The sequence below is a fragment of the Neophocaena asiaeorientalis genome, unplaced genomic scaffold (assembly GCF_003031525.2).
Source record: "Neophocaena asiaeorientalis asiaeorientalis breed wild unplaced genomic scaffold, Neophocaena_asiaeorientalis_V1.1 scaffold40, whole genome shotgun sequence".
NCBI classification, from domain to species: Eukaryota; Metazoa; Chordata; class Mammalia; order Artiodactyla; family Phocoenidae; genus Neophocaena; species Neophocaena asiaeorientalis.
This window is the reverse complement of record NW_020185335.1, coordinates 767,554-791,119: the sequence shown is the minus strand read 5'-3', so window position 1 is coordinate 791,119 and position 23,566 is coordinate 767,554. Positions and strand designations below refer to the sequence as shown.

Here is a 23,566-nt window from a genome sequence, read left to right as displayed (position 1 = left end):
TACACTATATGATGGAAGCTGTGTGTTGAGAATAAGAAAGCAACAGGAGAGGAGTCAGGATATCTGAGACGATGGCGCCACCTTTTCAGCCCCACTGCTGCTCGTGCTTGGACTGTTACGTGACACAAAAAGTAACTGCTACCTTGTTTAAACCATTGTTATTTTGGCCTTTTTTACAGACATCATATTTGTATCCTAGGTAATACAGTGCCCTTGGGTATCACATCCCATCCCTGGGATCATTCCCTGCTAATCTTCTGTGACAAGTTGGTATCAGACGGTTAGGGAATTAGAAATGTGGAAAATGTGGATCAAGGAAATGGTAAGGATATAATAAAATTGAAGGAGGAAGAGGAGGAGAGAGAGGGAACAAGAGATAAATGTCAGCTGAGTTCATTTTTTGAAAAGCCACTTGTGATGAGCTAAGCCTGCTCTCCATGACTATGGTATAGAGTCACTCAGGAACCTTTTGAGGACCAGACAGGGATACATGGCAAATGAACATCCCAGAAGGAGAAAATGAAAGGAAGATGGTATGAAATAATACAAGGAAACACACACTGAAAGAGTAGGCTGGGCTCTAGTCTGTGGCAGTAATTTAATGAGGCCTAAAGCCTATGATTGTTAAAATAAAACAGTCAAAAATACCAATGCAGGGGGGAAAGGGCAAAAGATACAGTCCTGGCAAAATGGACCCTGGACTCCCATTTCAGGCACCTGGTTCCCATTAATCTCTTATCCCAACAGACTCTTACAGAGCCTCCTGCCTCTCCCTAACCTTGCCTGAGCCAGTATGTAAATTAAACCAACAGCTTTAATCTTTATAACATTATAGCAGAAGGAATGAAGATAGTAAAAGTCCAGGATGGAGCCAGAGTCCATAGGATCCAAATATGTAGTAGCAGAATGCCCGAAGTAGGGAACCGGGACAAAAGAAAGAACTACCATAAAACCAGATTTTATTTCTTCTTTGAACCCCTATCTTCCCTTTACCCCTTTCCAAAATATGCATACATAGGTCACGTTAAGAAAACCCTTTCCAGTTGGCCTTTTTCCAAGACAAGGGTACAGCTGGGCCGAAGGGCCACATGTTGAAGTTATTAATATGCCTATGCCCTTCTCCCCCACCGAGTTTACTGATCAAAGGCCCTGCCAGAGCAGCAATGGATAGCCTCGAATAATGGGAACTGAAATTCTGCTGAAGAAACCAGCTTTGCCAAAACACACTACCTTTTAAAGTGAAACATTCCATGCACATATTAACCTGATTACAGAAAGGAAGGGGGATCCTTTTTCCTTCTGTACCCTGCTAATAATTTTCTGTCAAGTCTGATTTGGCTTTAGCTGCACTCCAAGTTCTTGTGATGTGCCCCGATCACCAGTAAACTAAAAACAGAAGGTGCTGCGCTAACTGAGACAGGATACTCTGTCCATGAATTCAGACGCTGCAGAATTCAGTTCCTTGCCAACAAGGAAGGCCAGTGAATTTGCAGTCTCTGACAACCAGCAGCCTGCCTCTGATTCACACAGTCGGCAAAGGAAACACATGGAGAAAATGGTGGAAATAATTAAGGGTTCTTAGAGTTAACAGAAGCATCAACTCATTACATGGGGCCCCTGCCTCCAAAGGGAGTAAACCATTGTGCTTATTAGAAAAAACAACCAGTAACAAAGCGTTTTAAAGTCTCAATCACTTCCAGCTCCAGGTTGAAGAACTGGTTAGGTAACAGAAAAGGGAAACAAACCAGATTTTAACAAAGCAATATCATTTTTCTGCCCGACAGACAAAAAGAAATGTTTTATTTTTATTTCACTGTATTCCAGGATAACCTGGTACCTGCACAGCTGAGAAAATTTTGTCCCCAGACGGGGTATCAGAGATCTCGATATTATGCAGCTGTCCAAATAGAGAGCCAGTCCATGAAGAGTCTGCACATGATGGTCACCTTTCTTTCAGACACATCAGAGGACAGTTCTTGTTGGAGGATAGTCAGATGCACTACATGGCTACTTTGGGAGCCTTAAGTACTAGAATGTGGCAGATTGCAAACTCTTTTTCATGTTTTTACAATCTCTCAAATTCCAAGCTCCTTTGCATACAGTTATAAACATAAAGAAACACACAGACTTCTCTGGGAAGAAATATGTCTTATAAGGAGGATCTCCTCTGTTGCTCTAGGCCTCATCTTTGCACGAACTAGAAGGTGTGGAGCAGTTGCCATATCCTTGAGAGGGTCCAGAAATGCCCCAGGCAAATAAGAAGTAAATAAAGGGCAGCAGTGGTCTAAGCTAGTCATTTTCCATTTGTATTTGGCAACTATGAAAATTATTTGCTAATAAAGACCAAGGAAGATCCTTTTCAGTGATGTCCTGCAAGACTTCAGGCAGGTGTCCTGTCAAAACACGTTAAAAACTCAAGGAGATTTTATCTGAAGGGGCCACTGGATAAGCAAAGCTCTCCTGATATTCCACTGTCCCTAGTATACCTGCTGGCTTCCTTTTCTTTTTCTTTTTTTGATATGTTCTCCTATTGTGAAAGCTAAGAGATTAACCCAGAGTGGATGTCCTAGATGTCTTGCCTGGGTTTGGTGCTCCTATTGACAGCCCTATTTCCTAGAGTCCTGAAAGATCTGTTGCTTTATAGATTAGAATATCATATTAGCACTGGGGTTTACATTCTCTTCTTCTTGGGCAATCAGAGGAGGCCATATTCTAGATTGACACTGTTCATAATTTCTTACAGTTATGGTAGAAAAGACAAGAACATGGTGGTTACTTAAAAAATTTACACTTGACCTTTGAATCTCACTTGTATCTAAACAAGGAACGACCTCTGATGGAACTCACAAACCATATTAGTCAAGAATCTGCAGTGATTCACTTCTCGGCATTCAGTAAATAAGAACATGGCTTTAAAGTGCTGAGTCCAAACCTAAAACTGAATAAATTCCACCTATGGGATGCTTTGATCTGTGTGCTTATCTTTATAAATTTTAGCTGTAATGGTTATAATTAGATACCAAAATGTAGGAAATCATTTGTAAATTCTTGCTAGAGAATCACAGTTTCTTGTATGTTAATATAGGCAGTCTTTATATCTAATGGACCTTTAAATTAAGGTCATAAATTACTCTTTAAAAAGAAAGTTAAGAAGTGAAGTTTCAGAAAATATTTCCTTCAGTAGATTTCTTTCATTTATCTTTATCACACTATGCTATGGTATGTTTTACCAAAAGAACGTCTACCAAAAGGCTTGAGCAGCATGACTACCTTACTTGAACTTTTAACTGTAAAAATATATAGAAGAAGAAAAGTATATTCCTCAGTGTATTGTAAGGAAGGGTATTTATAACCAGTCACTGGAAGTGGGATCCCAAACCACATACTTGGAAGGAAGGGAGGAAGGAAAGAAGGAAGCAAGGGAGGGAGGGAGAGAAAGAGAAGATGGAGGGGGTAAGGGGAGAGAGGAAGGGGAGAGGAGAAGAAAGAAAAGAAAAAAAAACAGGCAAGCAAGCTGAGGAGTGTGTACCTGTAGTCCTCATCATAAAAGGATTTGATACAGCAAGCTGAGGAGTAGGCAAGAGATTGGAACTGGATGAAAACAAAAGATATCATAATGGGCCTTTAGGAAAGAGGATTAAGTGAAGTATTCTCAGCTATATCGGTTTTAACTATTGTATAAAATGTTCTTTCCTTCATATTCCTAGCATTAAAACATTACTGAAATTATTAAATTTTTACTAAATTACTAAACATATTACTAAATAGGAGCTTCCTTCTGATTGTCTCAATTTTTCCTCCTATGAGTATTGCCATCCAGAAAAGATTTTCTGAGTGTTTTCTAAAAAGCACATTGTAAGTCACTTATAGCAATCTGAAAGAACAAAACACTTTAAGAAAAACCTTGGAACTGTTTTTAAGTTCTATAAGTGTGCCAGCCACCTCATGATTCTGGGCACTTGTCACTGGATTTACTTTGCCATTATATCCAAGTGATATGGGTGGGAGTAAATTGTCAGGTTTATGGGAGAGAGATGCCTTCATCACCAATAAACATCAAGATCAAACCCAAAGTAGGTCAGTGACACACTTTTAAGCCTCATCAAGTCACCTGTTTAGGTTCTGTTTTTCCCAGAACCATAGTGACTTTTTCATCACTAGTTTGTGATGAAACTCATTATGGTGTCACTGTACCAAAATACTTAAAACCAGGGATGTGAGCTGGTACTACACATCCCAAAGAGGTAAACAGTGGCTACAAAAGAAGCAGCATTTGCATCTAAATCTCTTCTTCACTGGAGTAAACCTGAGATGAACCCACTTTCTCGGCCCACTGTAATATTAGGCTCATTTAGTATAAGATGTAATTTTTCTTTTGTTGTTTGTTGTGTTTTAAATAACATTTAAAACACATTTTGTAAAAATAATATACTTTGTATAAAATTCAAACAGTAAAAAGGAAATAAAATGAAAATTCAGTCTCTCCCATCTTTGACCTCCCAGTTCCTCAAAAGCAACCACTGTTACTGGTATCTTTTGAATCCATCAGAGATACTCATTGCACACACACACACACTCTTATACATTTATATGTATAAAATAAATATATTTGTTATTTATTTCTATATATAAACTCTAGTTTATTATGCAACCTGTATTGCATCTTGTATATGTAAAAATCCATTTTACTGTGGAAAACATACACATATTACAGAGAAGGGCTTAAAATACTTAAAAGTACAGTTTAACCGAATCATATAAAGGAAAAACTTATCACCCAGGTTAAGAAATAGAACCCCAGAACTCCAGAAACACCTTCCTGTTTCCACATGCCCCTTTCTCATCACCACCTTTAGAGTAGAGGTAACCACTGTCCTGGCTTTCATGGAAATTACATTCTTGCTTTTCTTTAAAGTTTTACTTTGTAAGTCTTGATCTATGAATAAAAGAGTTTCCGGTATGGGGTCTTCCCAAAAAGGGCTGCTAGAATAATGTTTTTGTACCATAAGCGAGTACCTGTTGGTGAGTTTCTTTAGGGTATACAAATAGGAGTGGAATTGCTGTGTCATATGTCATGCATATCTCTGTCTTTACTGTATAATGCCAGAGTGTTGTCCAATTTACAGCCCACATTAGTTTTTAAGAGTTTTCAAAATCAATATCAACACTCGGTATTGTCAGATTTTTAGCTAATCTTGTGGATATGTAATAGTATCACGTTGTGCTTTTAATCTGTATTCCCCTGATTACTGATGAGATTATCTTTTCAGATGTTAATCGGCCTTTTGAATTTCTTCTTTTGTGAAGTGCCTGTTGAGGTTTTCTGCCCATTTATCCACTTGTCTGTTGTTTTCTTAATGACTTTAGTAGGAGTTCTTTGTATATGGGAATACTAGTACTTTGTTTGGTTATACATGTTGCAAATGCTTTCTCCTCCTCTGTGGCTTACATTTCATATTCTACCTAGTGTCTTTTGATATGCTGAAGAAGTTCTTAATACAGTCAAATTTATCAGCATCTCCCTTTCTCATAAATGATTTTTTAAAAAGAAATTTCTACCCTAAGTTCATGAAAATATTCTTCTATATTATCCTCTAAAAATTTTATATTGTTTTGCTGAAAGAGATTTTAGGTCTATAATCCATCTGTAGAAAATGATGCTACAGAGGGGTCCAGATTCATATTTTTTCACCCATGGATACCCAGTTTTTCTAGTATCTTTTATTGAAAGGACCATTGTTACCCTACTGCTCTGAATGTTGTCATAAGTTAAGCATCCATATATGTGTGGGTCTATTTCTGGGCTCTCTATGTTCTGTTTGTCCATCTATGCATCTATTGACACTGTTTTAATTACTCTATTACAAGTCTTTATCTCTGATAGAACAAGATATTCTAGGTGTTTATTCTTCAAGAGTGTTATGGTTCATTTTGGTCTTTTGTATTTCCATGTCTTAGACTGTTCAGGCTGCTATAAAAAAATTCCACAGACTGGGTAACTTACAAACAGAAACTTATTTCTCCCAGTTCTGGATGCTAGAAGTCCAAGATCAGGAGGCCACCACGGTCAGGGGAGGGCCCTCTTCCAGGTTGTAGACTTCTTGTTGTATCCACATGTGGCAAATGAGTGAACTAGCCCTCTGGAGCCTCTTTTATAAGGGTACTAATACGATTCATGAGGGCTCTGCTCTTATGACCTAATCACTTCCCAAAGACCCCCACTGGCTAATACCACCACCTTGGACATTAGGTTTTCCACCTATGAATATTGAGGGGAGACAAAGATTTAGACCATAACACAATATAAATTTTAGAATTAGCTTATTGAATTGGCTACAGTACAGCCTATTGAGTTTTTGATGGGTATGATATTGAACCATATACATCAAATTAGAGGGAATTGACAATTTTGATAAAGAAGAACAAAGTTAGAGGACTTACAGTACCTGATCTCAAGACTTACTAAGAAGCTATAGTAATCAAGACAATGCAGTGTCGATTTGGATAGATATAGAGATCAGTGATACAGAATAGAGTCCAGAAATAGTACCACACATATATGGTTAATTGATTTTCAATAAAGATGCAAAGGTAATTCAATGGAGGAATGACAGTCTTTCCAACAAATGGTACTGGAACAATTCGACATCTATATGCAAAATGTTATGGAAAAAATTCAAAAAAAAAAAAAAAAAAAAAAAAAAAAAAAAAAAATAGAACCCCAAAACCCATGCTTCACATACTATACAAAAATAATAACTCAGAATGAATCATAGGTTTAAATGTAAAATCTAAAATTCTAAGACTTCTAGAAGAAGATGTAGGAGAAAGTCTTTAAAAGTCTAAAGTGACCTTAGATTAGCACAGGTTTCTTGGATCACAGAAAGTACATACCACAGAAGAAAAATTGACAAATTGTCTTGAAATTTAAAGCTCTGGTCTTCAAAATACAATGTTAGTAAAATAAAAAGATGGATGGCAAATAAGCACATGAATAGATAGTCCAAGTTATTAGTCATAAGGGAAACACAAAATTGCAGTGAGATACCAGTTCACACATTTTAGAATGGTTGTAATTTAGAAAAACTGACACTACCAAGTACTAGTGAGTGTGCAAAGCAAGTGGAACTCCCATTGCTGATGGGAATGTAAATTGGTATTATCATTTTAGAAAAGCAGCAGTGTATTAATTATCAATTTGCCACATAAATTATATACACTTAGCTGTTTAAAACAACACACGTGTGATATCAGAGTTTCTATGACTCAAGATTCTGGGCTGAGCTTTACTGAGTCCTCTGTTTAGGGTCTCTAACAAGACTGCAGTCAAGGTGTCAGTCATGCTTGGAGTCTCATCTGAGGCTCAAATGGGGAAAGATCTGATTTCAAGCTCATGTGGTTGTTGGCAGGATTTAATTCCTTGTGAGCCATCAGATTGAGAGCCTCAGTTCATTGTTGGCTGTTGGTTGCCCTCAGTTTCTTGCTAATGGGCTAATTCATATGACATCTTACTTCATCAGAACCAAGAAGAAAGAGAATAAATAGAGGAAGTCTGCTAGCAAGACGAAAGTTAAAATTTTATGTAATATAATCATGGAAGTGACATCCTTTCACTTTTGCCATATTCTATTGGTTAGAAGCAGGTTCCACCTACACTCAAGGGAATCGTATTACACAGGGCATAAATACTAGGAGGCTGGGATAATTGCCCGTGTCTTAGAGTCTGTCTACCAGAGGTATCTTCTTATAAAGTTATATTTTACATTTACCATATAGCCCAGCAATCCCATGCCTAGGTATTTACTCAAGAGAAAATAAAACATATGTCCACACAAAGATCTGCACATGAATGTTTATGGCAGCTTTATTAAAAATTGTCCCAAACTGGAAAAGACCCAAATATCCATCAGCTGGTGAATGGGTAACTAAATCAGGGTATAGCCACACAGTGGAACACTATTCCATGAAAAAAAAAAGGAACTGTTGACATATTTAACAACATAAATGAATCTCCAAAGCCTTATCCTTTAGTGAAAGAAACCAGACACAAAAGGCTACCTACTGTATACTTCTGTTTATATTACATTCCTCTCTAAAAGGTAAAGCTATAGGGAAAGAAAACAGATCAGTGGTGCTTGAGATGGGGATTGGGAGAGGACTGACAACAAAGGAGGGAACTTTTCAGGGGTAATGGAAATATCCTATATGTTGATTTTTGGTGGTGATCCAACATATACATTTGTCAAAACTCATAAAACTGTACACCTAAAAAGGATGATTTTTACTGTGTGTAGATTATACCTCAGTAGATCTGACTTAAAACTAAGTCTGTAGTACTCGAGGATTTTTTTTTTTGAAGGCACTAGAGTTTGAGGTTTGGCTAGTGGGTGTATATTATTTTGCTAACGAAGTTATGAAAATTAAAAACTTAAATGTTTGTTTCTCTTTCTGAATGCTGATTTTCTCCTCTATGGCAAGAATGCCTTCTCAATTTATAGACCATTTATTGAACTGATTGAACATTCAGCTCTTCCTGTGTCATATTTTGAATATTGACTACAAATGCATAAATACATGAAACTTAAACAAAGAAATTAAAACCATTCTTAACACACAAAAGCCTAATGGGGATCAGTACTTTCACTTGCTTCATGGACAATACAAGAAGTATAAAGGATTTTAACTCCATTTACCCTCTTCTGACCTAAATGCTAATGTTGTGTATTTAAACTCTATGTATTTTAAAAAATTACACAGCTACTTTTTATACCATCAGTATTCATTTATTATTATTAAGAAGTAATTGACATACTTTTTAGGTGTGCAACATAATGATTTCATATATGGGTATATTGCAGAATGACTACCAGGGTAAGTTTAGTTAAAATCCATTACCACGCATTGTTACAGTTTTTTGTCTTGTGTAAGAACTTTTAAGATCTACTATCTTAGCAACTTTCAAATTTACAATACAGTATTGTTAACAGAACTATAGTCACCATGCTATATATTACACCCCTGGGACTTAATTATCTTCTAACTGGAAGATTGTACCTTTTGACCACCTTCACTCATTTCACCCACTCCTCCAGCCTCTACAACCACCAATCTGTTGCTATATCTTTAAGTTTGGTTTTCTGATTCCACATATAAGTAGGATCTTATGATATTTGTCCTTCTTTGACTTATTTTACTTAGTATAATGCCCTAAAGGTTACCATCCATGTTGTTGCAAATAGCAGGATTTCCTTCTTTCTTATAGCTGTATAATATTCCATTGTATATATACATAACATTTTCGCTATCCATTCATCTGTTGATGGACATTTAGATTGTTTTCATGTCTTGGCTATTGTAAATAATGTTGCAGTGAATAGGGGATGCAGATATCTTTGTGAGATAGTGATTTCACTTCCTTTGGATTAATACCTAGAACTGGAATTGCTGAATCATATGGTAGTTATATTTTTAATTTTTTGAGGAACTTCTATACTGTTTTCCATAGTGGCTGCACCAATTTTTAAAAAACTTTTATTGGAGTATACTTGATTTACAGTGTTGTGTTAGTTTCAGGTGTAAGGCAAAGTGACTCAGTTATACATATACACATTCTTTTTCAGATTCTTTTCTCATATAGGTTATCACAGAATATTGAGTAGGGTTCCCTGTGATATACAGTAAGTCCTTGTTGATTATCTGTCTTATATATAGTAGTGTGTGTGTGTTAATCCCAAACTCCTGACTTTACCCTCCCCCCACATTTCCCCTTTGGTAATTTTGTTTTCGATATCTGAAAGTCTGTTTCTGTTTTGTAAATAAGTTCATTTGTATCATTTTTAAAAATTAGATTCCACATACGAGTGATGTCATATGATATTTTTCTTTCTCTGTCTGACTTACTTAGCATGATAATCTCTAGGTCCAGTCATGTTGCTACAAATGGCATTATTTCATTCTTTTTTATGGCTGAGTAATATTCCATTGTATATATGTACCACATCTTCTTTATCCATTCCTCTGTCGATGGACATTTAGGTTGCTTCCATGTCTTGGCTCTTGTAAATAATGCTGCAATGAACATTGAGGTGCATATATTATTTCTACTTATAGTTTTCTCCAGATATATGCCCAGGAGTGGGATTGCTGGATCATATGGTAGTTCTATTTTTAGGTTTTTAAGGAACCTCCATACTGTTCCCCATAATGGTTGTACCAATTTACATTCTCACTAACAATATAGGAAGGTTCTCTTTTCTCCACACCCTCTCCAGCATTTATTTTTTGTAGACTTCTTGACCAGTGTGAGGTGATACCTCTTTGTAGTTTTGATTTGCATTTCTCTGATACTGATGTTGAGCATCTTTTCATGTGCTTTTTGGCCATCTGTATATCTTCTTTGGAGAAATGTCTATTTAGAGCTTCTGCCCATTTTCTGTTCAGGTTGTTTGGTTTTTTGACATAGAGCTGTGTGAGCTATTTGTATATTTTGGGCATAAATCCCTTGTCAGTCACTTCATCTGCAAATATTTTCTAGCATTCTGTGTCTTGTCTTCTCGTTTGCTTATGGCTTCTTTCACTGTGCAGAACCTTTTAAGTTTAATTAGGTCCCTTTTATTTTTGGTTTTATTTTCATCACTCTAGGAGGTGGGTCAGAAAAGATCTTGCTGCGATTTATGTCAAAGAGTGTTCTACCTATGTTTTCCTCTAAGAGTTGTATAGTGTCCAATTTACATTTAGGTCTTTAATCCACTTTGAGTTTATTATTGTGTATGGTGTTAGAGAATGTTCTAGTTTCATTCTTTTACATGTAGCTGTCCAGTTTTCCCAGCACCACTTATTGAAGAGACTGTCTTTTCTCCAGTGTATATTCTGGCCTCCTTTGTAATAGATTAATTGACCATAGGTGTGTGGTTTTATTTCTGGGCTTTTTATCCTGTTCCATTGATGTATATTTCTGTTTTTGTGCCAGTACCATACTGTCTTGATTACTGTAGCTTTGTAGTATAGTCTGAAGTCAGGGAGCCTGATTCCTCCAGCTGTATTTTTCTTTCTCAAGATTGCTTTGGCTATTTGAGATCTTTTGTGTTTCCATACAAATTTTTAAATTCTTTTGTTCTAGTTCTGTGAAAAATGCCATTGGTAATTTAATAAAGATTGCACTGAATCTGTAGATTGCCTTAAGTAGTATAGTCATTTTGACAGTATTGATTTTTGCAATTCAAGAACATGGTATATCTCTTCATCTTTTGGTGTCATCGATTTCTTATCTTACAGTTTTCAGAGTACAGGTCTTTTGCCTCCTTAGGTAGGTTTATTCCTAGGTATTTTATTCTTTTTGATGTGATGGTAAATGGGATTGTTTCCTTAATTTGTCTTTATGATCTTTTGTTGTTAGTGTATAGCAATGCAAGAGATATCTGTGTATTAATTTTGTATCCTACAACCTTACTGAATTCATTGATGAGCTCTAGTAGTTTCTGGTAGCATCTTTAGGATTTTCTATATAGTACAGTATCATGTCATCTGCCAACAACGACAGTTTTACTTCTTTTCCAGTTTGGATTCCTTCTATTTCATTTTCTTCTCTGATTGCCATGGCAAGGACTTCCAAAACTATGTTGAATGAAAGTGGCAAGCATGTGCATCCCTGTCTTGTTCCTCATCTTTGAGGAAATGCTTTCAGCTTTTCACTGTTGAGTATGATATTAGCTGTGGGTTTGTCATATATGGCCTTTATTATGTTGAGGTAGATTCCCTCTATACCCACTTTCTGGAGAGCTTTTATCATAAATTGGTGTTGAATTTTGTCAAAAGCTTTTTCTGCATCTACTAAGATGATCATGTGGTTTTTCTTCTTCAATTTGTTAACATGGTGTATCACACTGATTTGCAGATATTGAGGAATCCCTGCGCCCCTTGGGTAAATCCCACTTGATCATGGTGTATGATCCTTTTAATGTATTGTTGGATTTGGTTTGCTAGTATTTTGTTGAGAATTTTTGTGTGTATGTTCATCAGTGATATTGCCCTGTAATTTTCTTTCTCTTTTTTTGTGGTATCTTTGGTTTTGGTTATCAGGGTGATGGTGGCCTCATAGAGTGAGTTTGGGAGTGTTCCTTCCTCTGCAATTTTTGGAAGAGCTTCAGAAGGATAGGTGTTAACTCTTCTCTAAATGTTTGATAGAATTCACCTGTGAAGCCATCTGGTCCTGGACCTTTTGTTTGTTGGGAGTTTTTTAATCACAGTGTCAGTTTCAGTGCTTGTGAATGGTTTGTTCATATTTTCTATTTCTTCCTGGTTCAGTCTTGGAAGATTGTACCTTTCTAAGAATTTGTCCATTTCTTCTAGGTTGTCTGTTTTATTGGCATATGGTTGCTTGTAGCAGTCTCTTATGATCCTGTGTATTTCTGTGGTGTCCATTATAATTTCTCCTTTTCCATTCTAATCTTATTGATCTGAGTCCTCTCCCTTCTTTTCTTGATGAGTCTGGCTAAAGGTTTATGAATTTTGTTTATCTTCTTAAAGAACCAGCTTTTAGTTTCATTGATCTTTTCAGAAAAGAGACTGGACAGATGTGATGAGATAGATGTCATCTAGTGAATGACATTAGTTAAGGCTTTAAATATAGAGGGAAAAGTACAGGGTGTGTTTGGAAGGTAGACTGGTGTTAGTGGAGCAGATTATCTGCAGATAAGCATAGTGGGAAGGGTACCCTGGAACAAATCTTGAGAATTTTGAAAGCAGGTAATGAGTTAACACTTAAGTTTTTCACTGATCGTGGATGTATTATTATATTACCAATTTAAAGTAGGATCAAATTTCTACCAAAATAATAAACATAACAAACAAATATAAGTTGACTTTCACACGAATGACTAGTGTCTGCTGAGGCCAGATTTTTAGCATTCTTCTGTGTTACTTATAAGGTAAGCCCTTTGAATGCAATGAATTCATCTCAGAGTGCCACACTTCCAAGTTATTGGATTTCCTTGAGCCACATTTAGTTAGCCTGAAAAATGGTCTGCGTGAAGGACGTCACTGAAATAAAAGTGTTTCTTTTTTACTTGAATTACCTTTATGAACAGTGATAACCCTTATATCAAGGGGGAAGAGCTGAAATAATGTTTTACTGTCAGTCATACCTCTGCTTCATGGGCTGACTTACAACTTCAAAACCTAACAACTGGTTTTTCCACTCTATGTGGCATTATGGCAAGGCAAAAAGTGGCCAGAATTATGCATTTACGTACATTTCTTTCACTGCTCATCACTGTGATTAAGCAAAAGGATGAAGCAGTTTCAAACTTTGATCCTAAGAGTGAGTCAGCATCTGTCATGTTCAGGGAAGTGTGTTGGGGAAATCAGGCTCCTAAGTTAATCACACCTTTTGGGAAATTTCATAAGCATAGGTAGTGACTTAGAAAGGTATGCAGGACTCTTACCATATATATCTAAAAACTATATTTGACTTCTACTTTCAGCTGAGATGGAGCAATAGAGACCAGATGTACCTTTCCCAGCTGAAACAACTAAAAACACAAGACAAAATGTATTAAAGAATGGTTCTTGAGACACTGGACACTACACGGTGAAGAACAGTGATCCCTGAGAGATGAGAAACAAATAAGGTAAGCCCTTTGATTATCCCACCCTACTGCCTTAAAGAGAGTTTCCAGGTTACAACTTAGGGTGAGGAACCTAGGTGGAATCCAGCAGACTCCCTGAGCTGAGGAGATAAAGGTGAGTCTGCGGAAAGCAAGGCAGCTAGAATTTGCAGGACAGAGTACCAGAGAAGAGAGACCTCTGGAGATCTTCACAGGGTCCTCCATGATTATTCAGAAAAGTGCTGACCAGTGCATGCATCATGCATGTTAGGAAACTACTTGAGGCTGAGAAAGAACCAGCCCAAAAGGTAAGAGGGAACAGCACCTGATGCACATACAGGGTCAGAAAAAGTTCATGGAACATTTGAGTAGAGTTCTCAGAAGTTTTGTTCTTCAGTAATGGGGAATAATTAGCCCTTGGTTAGTGTGCTGGTCCTGCCCAACAAAACCTAAAAATAAGATATGAAGGGGTCAAACAGTTTTTAAGTAGCTTAAGCACATCCCAGAATAAACTGGAAATTTTTAGGAATACAAAAATATCCAGCCCTCAACAAGGTAAAATTCACAATAACTGGTATCCAATCAAAGATTAGTAGACTTTTTTTTTTTTTTGCGGTACGCGGGCCTCTCACCGCCGTGGCCTCTCCCGCTGCCGAGCACAGGCTCCGGGCGCGCAGGCTCAGCGGCCATGGCTCACGGGCCCAGCCGCTCCGCGGCACGTGGGATCCTCCCAGACCGGGGCACGAACCCGTGTCCCCTGCATCGGCAGGCGGACTCTCAACCACTGCGCCACCAGGGAAGCCCTAGTAGACTTTTAAAGAGGTAAGAAAACACAATTCATAATGAGGAAAATAATCAAACCAACGTAGAACTTACATAGATTAGCAGAGGATGACAGTAAAGCAGTTATTTTAACTGTATGTGATATGTTCAAAAATAAAGTGGAGACATGGAAGGTCAAAAATGAAACACACTCATTCCCTGTATGGGCTACCAAAAAAAAAAAAGAAGCACACAGAGTAAAGAGTGCCCTGCCTCTGAAAAAGAAACCTCACCAAACCAGAGCATCAGTAAGCTATGAGTTAACTTTAAATGGTCTAATACATATATAATTGGAATCCCTGAAGGTGAAGGGGAGAAGAAGTGAAGCAGACAGAAAAAAAAAAAAAAAAAAAAAATTTTTAAAAAAAAAAAAAAAAAAAAAAAAAAAAAAAGATTTGAAGAAATAATGGTTGAAGGATTTCCGATTTTGACAAAAAGTAGTACCTCACAGATCCATGAAGCTCCACAGATCCCAAACACAAGAAACATAAATTAAACTACACCAAGGCACATCATAACATGATGTGATAAAACTAGTGATAAAGAGAAAAAATCTTAAAAGAGGAAAAAAGTACAGTAAAAAATAAGGATGGCAGCAGACTTCTTATTAGAAACAATTCGAATGAGACAACAGTGGAGCAACATCTTTACACTACTAAAAGAAGCAAGTTCAGCTGAATGCAAATCAGACTTTGAAAAGTATTCAAACAACATCAAACTTAGAACCATATAACAAAGAAATCAAAGGCAGGTACTGTATGATAATATCCTATCTACAGGCAATATGCCAAAGCTTCATTTATATGTTATTATCCTCAGAGAAAAGGAAAAATGACTCACCAGTCATACTGCATAGCCTTTACCAGCCCTCTCATACCAGTATCAGCAATCTTATTTCCAGTACCATCACCGTTTCTGATTAAAAATGGAGAAAGTTCACAGAGCCATAGCTTCCTAAAGCCTGTGTCACTGATGAGTTCATATATGCAGAGGCTATACTCAAGCCCTTTCTCTGGGCTAATGTAGTTTTTACTCAGTTGTTCCCGTGCCTCTTCCTGATGTTTATTTTGCAGGTTACTAGAACAATAGTATTTTTAAAAGCTCTAACCATGTTTTGGGGTAAAACGATCCTCTTGCTGCATTCCTTTGGTGATTTCCTCTTTCAATTTTGTTTCACGTACAATTCATTCACTCTCACAGTCTCATTTTAGATACTGCTGCTCCCAACCTGTGTATTCAAACCACCTCAAAACAGGCAATGGCAGTGAGCAGATTGTCACAACCTACTCCATTTACTCTATTATGTAAACCCAGACATTTAAGTGCTCACCTGCCAAGGCATGGTGAGGTAGGAATGTCTATTCTTGCAAACAAAAGCAAACTAAGCCATCCTTTTCTCTGACCAAATTAATCACTAGAAGTTGGACATGGGAAGACTGAAGCAGAGATTCAGTACAGTCCTCCTGTACAACTCATGAGCAGAAACACCCTGAAAAATCTCTACACCCTCTGAGATATGTACAGACAGGTAAACATCAGCTATAAACATATGGCAAAGGCTTGATGGGACTGACTTATATAACTTATGTAAGTCCCCAAACCCTCTGTGAAGTAAAGCAAGGGTTAGAAAGCTGTGATTCCAGGACTTCCCTGGTGGCGCAGTGGTTAAGAATCTGCCTGCCAATGCAGGGGACACGGGTTCGAGCCCTGGTCCAGGAAGTTCCCACATGCTGCAGAGCAACTAAGCCCATGTGCCACAACTACTGAGCCTGCACTCTAGAGCCCCTAAGCCACAACTACTGAGCCCACGTGCCACAACTACTGAAGCCCGTGTGCCTAGAGCCCATGCTTCATAACAAGAGAAGCCACTGCAATGAGAAGCCTGCGCACAATGAAGAGTAGCCCCCGCTCACCACAACTAGAGAAAGCCCACGCGCAGCAACAGAGACCCAATGCAGCCAAAAATTAATTAATTAATTAATTTAAAAACAAAAAAAAAGCTGCGATTCCAAGAGACCTACAGCAAAGAAGTGGAGAGTTAATACTGACAATAATAGGAGCAATAGATATTCAATACTCAGTATGTACCAGAAAGTGTTTGAAACATTTTACAGATATTAACTTATTTAATCTTTAAAAGAAACCTGTGAAGCAGGTACCCTTATCCTCATGTTACAGTGGGAGTAATAATGCAATCCATGTTACAGTGGTGGAGCCCCGTCAGTCTGACTCGAGCCCGCTCTCTTGACCACTCTCCTAATGCTGTGTGGGGAGAAGGAACACTGGACAGAGGCTGAATGCACGGTCAGTGCCTTCTCCCCTCACTCTCCTGACCACCTGGGATCAATGTCACCTACTCTGCCTACTTTATAGATCATTTTGAGCAGCAAGAAGTAATTTTACAAAACTTCACAATATTTTAAGTGTCAAGCCAATAGAAAGCATTACAGAGGGGGTCTAAAAGACAGCAGCAATGCATAAGGGGGCTTTTGGAAAGAGCAGTGTGTTGTGCATAGGAAGGCAAGGCAGAGTGAGTGTCCAAAGCAGCTTTTGGTGTTACGGAAGCAGAGAATGTCTACTGATGCCTTTGTCACTTGCTACTCTTTGTTGTTTCTTAGCACTCATTTCTCAGGCCAAGGGATCTTGCCCCAAGAGTTAAACAGTTCATCTGAAAGCTTGCATTCTTATATTAATAAGGGATCCCTAAATTGGATTAAACAGTCTCTTTGGTCCATATAGATAAGAAATGAAGCAATCATAAAGGATAAAGAACAAATTTATTTTTCATCTGGAATTTAAAAACTCGAGAAGATAGCTTGAGAGGAATCTAAGCTAAATGATAAGACATTTAAAAAATATATGCCCCTAGTTAAGAAAAGAATGAAAGAGGGAAGGAGGAGAGGAAAAAAAGGAGGAAGGGAAGAAGGAAGGAAGGAAGGAAAGGAGGGAGGAGGGAAGGGAAGGAGGAAGGGAAATACCCACCATCTTTGCTGTGAAATAAAGGTAATGGAAAGCTTTGTCTATTATAATGGCCCTGAGAGCACTAATTTTCCAAGTTTTGCCAGAGCCTTGGCTGGTCCACCCCCAGCAGAAATGTACAGAGACTGAGCAAGCACATCTGTCCTACTGTAATTAAGGCTGCAGAGCAGCAGGTGCAAACTTCTCATCCTTCAGCTTGACTCTTAAACTGCTTGGGTTCTTGTAACTTAAAGTCAAAACTTGTTAAAAGTGAGATTTGTAAGGTCATTAGTCTATAACAGGAGCTAGGCACTCCAGACATTTCTTTAAATCAAAATTAGAAACAGCTACCCTACTAACACATATCAGCCAGCCGTACTAAGATGTTGCCGTTTCACATTTTCCGGCGGGCGGGGGGGAACTATTAATTCCAAGGAGACTAATAGCCACATGAACATGATATTGAAGCCAGACTGGAAGACTTCTTTTCCCTTTAGTATAAAGCTTTTTCAGTAACAGAAAGAGTCCCTTACCCAGCCCTCTCTCGATGTAATTTAGGTGCTTATTTTCTTGTTAAAAATTTATCTTAAGAAGAATTTGAATTGTAGTCACCTTCTTCCAAAGAGCTGAAGCAGCAAAACCTTGCTGCAAAACTAGTTCCATTTAAAATATTTCAGTGTGATCCTGCCAGACCCTAAAATAATTATAGCCTAGAAAGGCAGATGTGGCTTTGGGTCTGAACAAGTTTTACCATACTGTACCTTTTCATGGGGTCAGAAGAAAGATCAGTGACATAAGTGTATGCCAAGAAAACACATTGAGGTAGAAGCCATCTGCTTCTGCAGGAACACCCAAAAGAAAGGTGCAATGCCTGGGGAAAGAGCAGGGTTTCATTAGGGACAGTGATACTACCTGTTTGGCATAGAGGTTCCAGCTACCAGTGAGGGAACCAACTTTTCCTTTCTGAGCTCTAGTAATGCCTGTACCAGTTGTAGAATTCTTTGAAATGTTGAGTTAATAGGGTCACTGCTGCTTCTTGAATGCCTGCTGCAGGAACTAAGAAAAAAGACTTGGTGGACAATGGCTGTCTAAGCCAATAGAAGAGGGTTTCAGAGCTCAACCTCTGGGGTAGAAAAGACCCCTGTTGGCTGAGGACAGATGCTGCAGACCTTGCAAGACACAGCTAGCTTGCAGTGCCATCCAGGCCTACTGCTAGAGTTGTGTAAATTATTTATGGGCTTTGGCTATAAATTAGAGATGAATGGAAGGCCTTTGGGCCTGATCTTGAATGTACTATTAATGAATGTCATGCATTTTCTGCTGTAAGGGAGGGTTTTTGATAAGAGGACCAAGTCCTCTTGTATATAGGAATTACTAATGCTATTACTGTTTTGAAGACTGGTCTTATCTCAAATTCTGCTCTAACAGGGGTTTAAAAAATCCTTTGGTAGGAAAGGTAAATGTAGTCAATCATCCATTTAATTCAACTCACCTTTCATATCCTTCCGTCATAAACACTGGATCTAATTCCCATTTCAGAGAAGTTAAACTTACCTCTTTCCTCATCATCAGCAAAACTTCCTTGCTTGTGGTTGTCCCAGGTATCTAAAATTCTCATATAAACATTTGAATTAAAAGTAGAAATGCTATTAGGGCTCTTTGGGGCCAAACATCATCCAAGCTGTCAGGCTTACCCTTCTCAAATAAGCTAGTCAGCACCATCACCAAAACTTCCTGCACTTTCATGAGTACCAGGAGATACAAGGACACTTAGAATTACCAAAGAGCTTGTGTACCTCAGAATAAGTGTCCCTGGCCACACAACCTCAGATTACTGTTCAGACTTACACCTTGCCAGCCATCAACCTCTTTCTCACACATGTACACACAAACTCTGGTGACAGAAACAAGAACTTTTGCTCATATTTTTTTTAATGTATCACAATGAGCAGGAAACATACTTGATGAAATATTTTCAAAGGAGTATATTCAATTACCATCTACAATCAACTTAACTATGACAACAAAGTTTTTGTGACAAATTTTTTCAGTTTGAAAGTTCCATGTGGTTCTGTTAGTCTCCATGTATTTTGGTACAGTTCGAGATCAGCATTGTTACAGTAACAAAAAAGCTAACAAGACTACATTATAGAAAAACACCAAGAACATCATTTTTGGTTTCACTTGCTCTATTTTTTTTTTGTTTTTTTTTTTTGTTTTTTTTTTTTGTTTTTTTGTACACTGCAAAGGCTGTTCATATACCTCTTCACCTCAGGGTCACGTTCATGTATGCTTTCTTTCCTACCCAAACTTGCCCCCCTCCCCTCCGAAGAAAGTAAACAAACAAACAAAAAAACTAGTCAAAGCTTTGTTTCACAGTGGGCAGTATCTCAGCGCCAACAAACAACCAACTCAATTTATGCTTCTATTTAAAATGTTTTAATTTAATTTATTATTTAAAAAAAAATATATGTCCATGAACATCAAGTGCACTGGCTTGGGTCTCTGCCTCTCTCTCCTGCAACTTCCTGCCATGCCTGATAAGCTCAGGTTTAAACACGTGCTGTCTGTGTTACCTTATTTTCAATTGTGTAAAACTCTGGCCACATTCATCTCTTTAAATAGCTTTTAATTAAAAATAGAACTTCCTAAACTTTTCCGTGTGTGTGTGTGTGTGTGTGTGTGTGTGTGTGTGTGTGCACGCACGCATGTGTAGGTGTGTGAATGTGTTTCCTTCTTAAGTTTCTTTTTGGAGGATGGAGGAAATAACTCCCATTCTGTGGGCCCATTTGGTGCTATGACTGATTGGTGTCTGGCACCAACCCACACTGTGGAGATTCAGAAAAAAAACAACCAACCAAAAACACGAAGTATCAATGGAGGTGAAGAACTAATTCAAAAAGAAATTTGAGATATCCTATTCAGCTACGGACTATGCAGCAGACAGGAGTAAATTCTCCGAGTGGGACCGATCTAAACAGTCGAGCATTGTAGTGAATTCATGCTTTGTAAATGATACTGGTCACAGCCATGGTGGATGCCAGCCCACAGACATCTAACTAGCTCATGTTTGACCTCTAAGCTTTACCATCACCGACTGCTTTGCTACTTCTAGGTTAACGCTGAGAAGAATTTTTTTTTTGAATGAACGTATATGTGGGCGGTATACTTGTAGAGGAAAGCATTAAGCGTGCAACCCACTCCAGGTTGAAACACTCACATAACCCCACTGAGGAACACTGGTGGGTGGAAGCATGCTTAGTCAGTCTACCCAACCACCTTGCTATTGCCGAACACACCCACAGGTCGAGGCATGGCATAACAAAAACACTGACAGTCACTCTGCCTCACAGAGGGAGGATGGCATGGTAGCTCAAAAAAAAAAGAAAAGAAAAGAAAGGAAAAAGAAAACACTTTGGGGAGGGGTGGCAAAATTACAAGGAAATGAACTTAAAGTTGAGGGGGGGAGGGAAAGGGATAGAAATTGCACTATTACCAAACAGTTACCATTTTTAAAAACAAAGTTTTCAGAAAAGACCTAGCAGAATTTGACAGATAAAACTAGTGTTAAATTGTTAATTGGTATCACATAGAGAACCAAAAACAAAAACAATTTTTTTCTATATGATACAGACACAGAGTAACATACAACAGTTAAATGGCAAAAAATATATATATATATATTTCATAGAGTTACAAACAAGATAAAATAATGGAAAACAAAAAACTGTACAACTTCAAAATTTAAAAATGTTCATCTCAAACACAGGGAGAAATACAAGAATTCTTGTTAAAAGAAATAGCTTGTTAAAACAGCAAATGTTTTGCGTACTTGTTTTTGACACCTTATGCTATGACTGGATACTGGTATGAATAGTTAGATGGTATTCTTTAGTACTTCTACTTAAAAAAAAAAAAATTAAAAAAGGAATTTGCACTGTGCATCAGTCAGCCTAGTTAGAAATATATACAACAGTTCAGGATCTACTCTTTCATTAAACTAAAAACAAATTCATAAAAATAAAATAGTCCCGGCTAAAAAAGAAAAAGAGAAAAAAAAGAAATTCATTTTCAGATCTTGGAATGCTCCAGTCTTTTTGCAAAGTCGATGAGTGGCTTCAGCACTGGGGAAGAAGCCCGAAAGGTGACCAGATGGAACCTGCATTCACAGTCTTCAAAGTTCCCTTTTGAAACATAAGGAAGAGAATGAAGGGGAGAAGGATTTCACACTTTCGGGGTAAGGGGAGATTTTTTTCTGTTGATGTTTGGCTATGAAGGTGAAACAGCAAAGCATCTATTTGTCTCCAAAATCTACGTTATAGCAGCACAAAGGTTTCCTTTCAAAGTTCAGACCGCTTTTTTAAGATGAGAAAGGGTGTATGTTGCGTTGTGTTGTGTGTTACAGGAATATGGATATTAACATAAACACAAGTGCCTCACACACAGTTCCTTTTTTGCTCTCTGTACGTACATTGCTATCTGCTTCTTTGTTGGCTGCGCTCTGGATCACTCGCTGCTCAGACTGCCTAACACAAGGACAAAAGTTTGAAGTAAAAAGTGTGTCTTTTGGTATATGGAATTGTCTTTAACAGCTGCCTCTCTGCTTGCAGAAGAAGCACATAACAACCTGGGAATCTTCTGTTTTACTCTTTCTTTTATTAAACTAAGTCTTGTTTATTTAAATCAGAAACAAATTCTCAAGTAAGAAGAACCCTTTCCCTTTTTTCTGCCTCAGCAGTGAAAGGGTGTGTCTTTGGATTTTATTTAAAGCATGAAATTTCTTTTTCTGAGAGAGGAAAGAAAACAAAACAAAAACACAGAAACCAAACCCCTAACCAAAAACTTTTTTAGAAAAGAAAAGCACACAGCCCAATTACACAAACTGAAACAAATGCTTTAGTTTAGGAAAAGAATATTTGAAGCATCTACCAAACAAGGAGGGGAAAAAAAGGGTGAAAAGAAAAACCAAAGGAAGGATAAATAAAAAATAAATGTACAAGGCTAACAGACATAGGTAACTAGAATTATATGCCTTTAAAAAGTTTCAACTCCCCAACCAAAAATAATCTGTGAGGATCCTAATGACCCCTAGAACCCTTTGAAATTCTTTCTTTAGTTTTATAAAATAATTCTGCAGCTACCCTCTAAGAAACGAAGGCAGCTACCTTAAGTGGGAGATTATAGGGTGGGAGGAGGAAAGAGAAAGTGGAATTAAGGGACAAAGGGGAGAAAAGCTTAGGTGAATCAACGGATTGCAATCTATCTGCTAGGAATGAACAAGACAACATCAAGTGAGGAGCTGTCAGCTGGACCATACAAAAAGCTAAATGTACACAAAAGGGTTTTTTTTTTTTTCCTTTTAAATCTACCATACTGCTTCAGTTCATTTCCAATGCAACAATCTACTCAACACCAAAAATGGTCATATCTATCATAAATACAGAAAGTCAGTTTTTAAAACTTATTTTTTAAGCTACAAGTCCTCAACACTCTGTGTGTGGGTTTTTTTTTTTTTTTTTTTTCTGAAAGTGGGAGTGCTTAACTTTTCCCCTTGAAATTGGCTTCAGCAGAAAAGCTATTCTTAAAATCCCCAGAAAGCTAAAGCAGTTCACATTGTTTTTCTCAAATACTTTCTGCCCGTTTTTAAATTAACAAAACAAATAATCTTTTCTGGAACGAAAACAAAAACCAAAAAAAAAAAAAAAAACCCCAAAAAAATAATATATATAAAACAATGATTCTGAAAACAGAACAAAGTGTGAGCCATTGACCTGAGAATAAAAAGACATTACATTTCTTTTTTTCTTTTAGCAAGCCATTGGTATCTGAATGCTAAGATAGCAAGAAATTTAAAACTGTAACAAGGTGGACTGCTTTCCCATACAGTGCATGCCGGGCTCCTCTGTGCTATCAACGTGGGGCATTTATTGAAAAGGGGCAAATATACAAGGGGTTTAAGCTCCAAAGACATAGGGAGGCCCTGTGGACTTGTTTCCCAGACCAATAGTACCTTCAAAAGGACACAATGTAACAGGGTTAAGTTTTTTCTTTTTTCTTTTTAATATTAGAAAAGAAAAGACAAGAATGTAAAATCACCGGCATAGATAGGTATATGGGAAAACAACCCACGCTTTTTCTTCCTTTTTTTTTTCCTTTTTTTTTTTTTTTTTTTTTTTTTTTTT

At 37.5% G+C, this 23,566-nt stretch overlaps 1 long non-coding RNA gene across 1 annotated transcript in view; it reads left to right on the top strand.

Annotated features, from left to right (window-relative positions):
- Nucleotides 1-23,566, top strand: part of LOC112393366 (uncharacterized) — a 44,873-nt gene that overhangs the window by 19,629 nt on the left and 1,678 nt on the right. Inside the window, exons 2-3 of the long non-coding RNA XR_003001902.1 lie at nt 13,482-13,628; nt 21,460-21,621. This is a non-coding gene — a long non-coding RNA (uncharacterized LOC112393366). The remainder of the gene's footprint in view (nt 1-13,481; nt 13,629-21,459; nt 21,622-23,566) is intronic.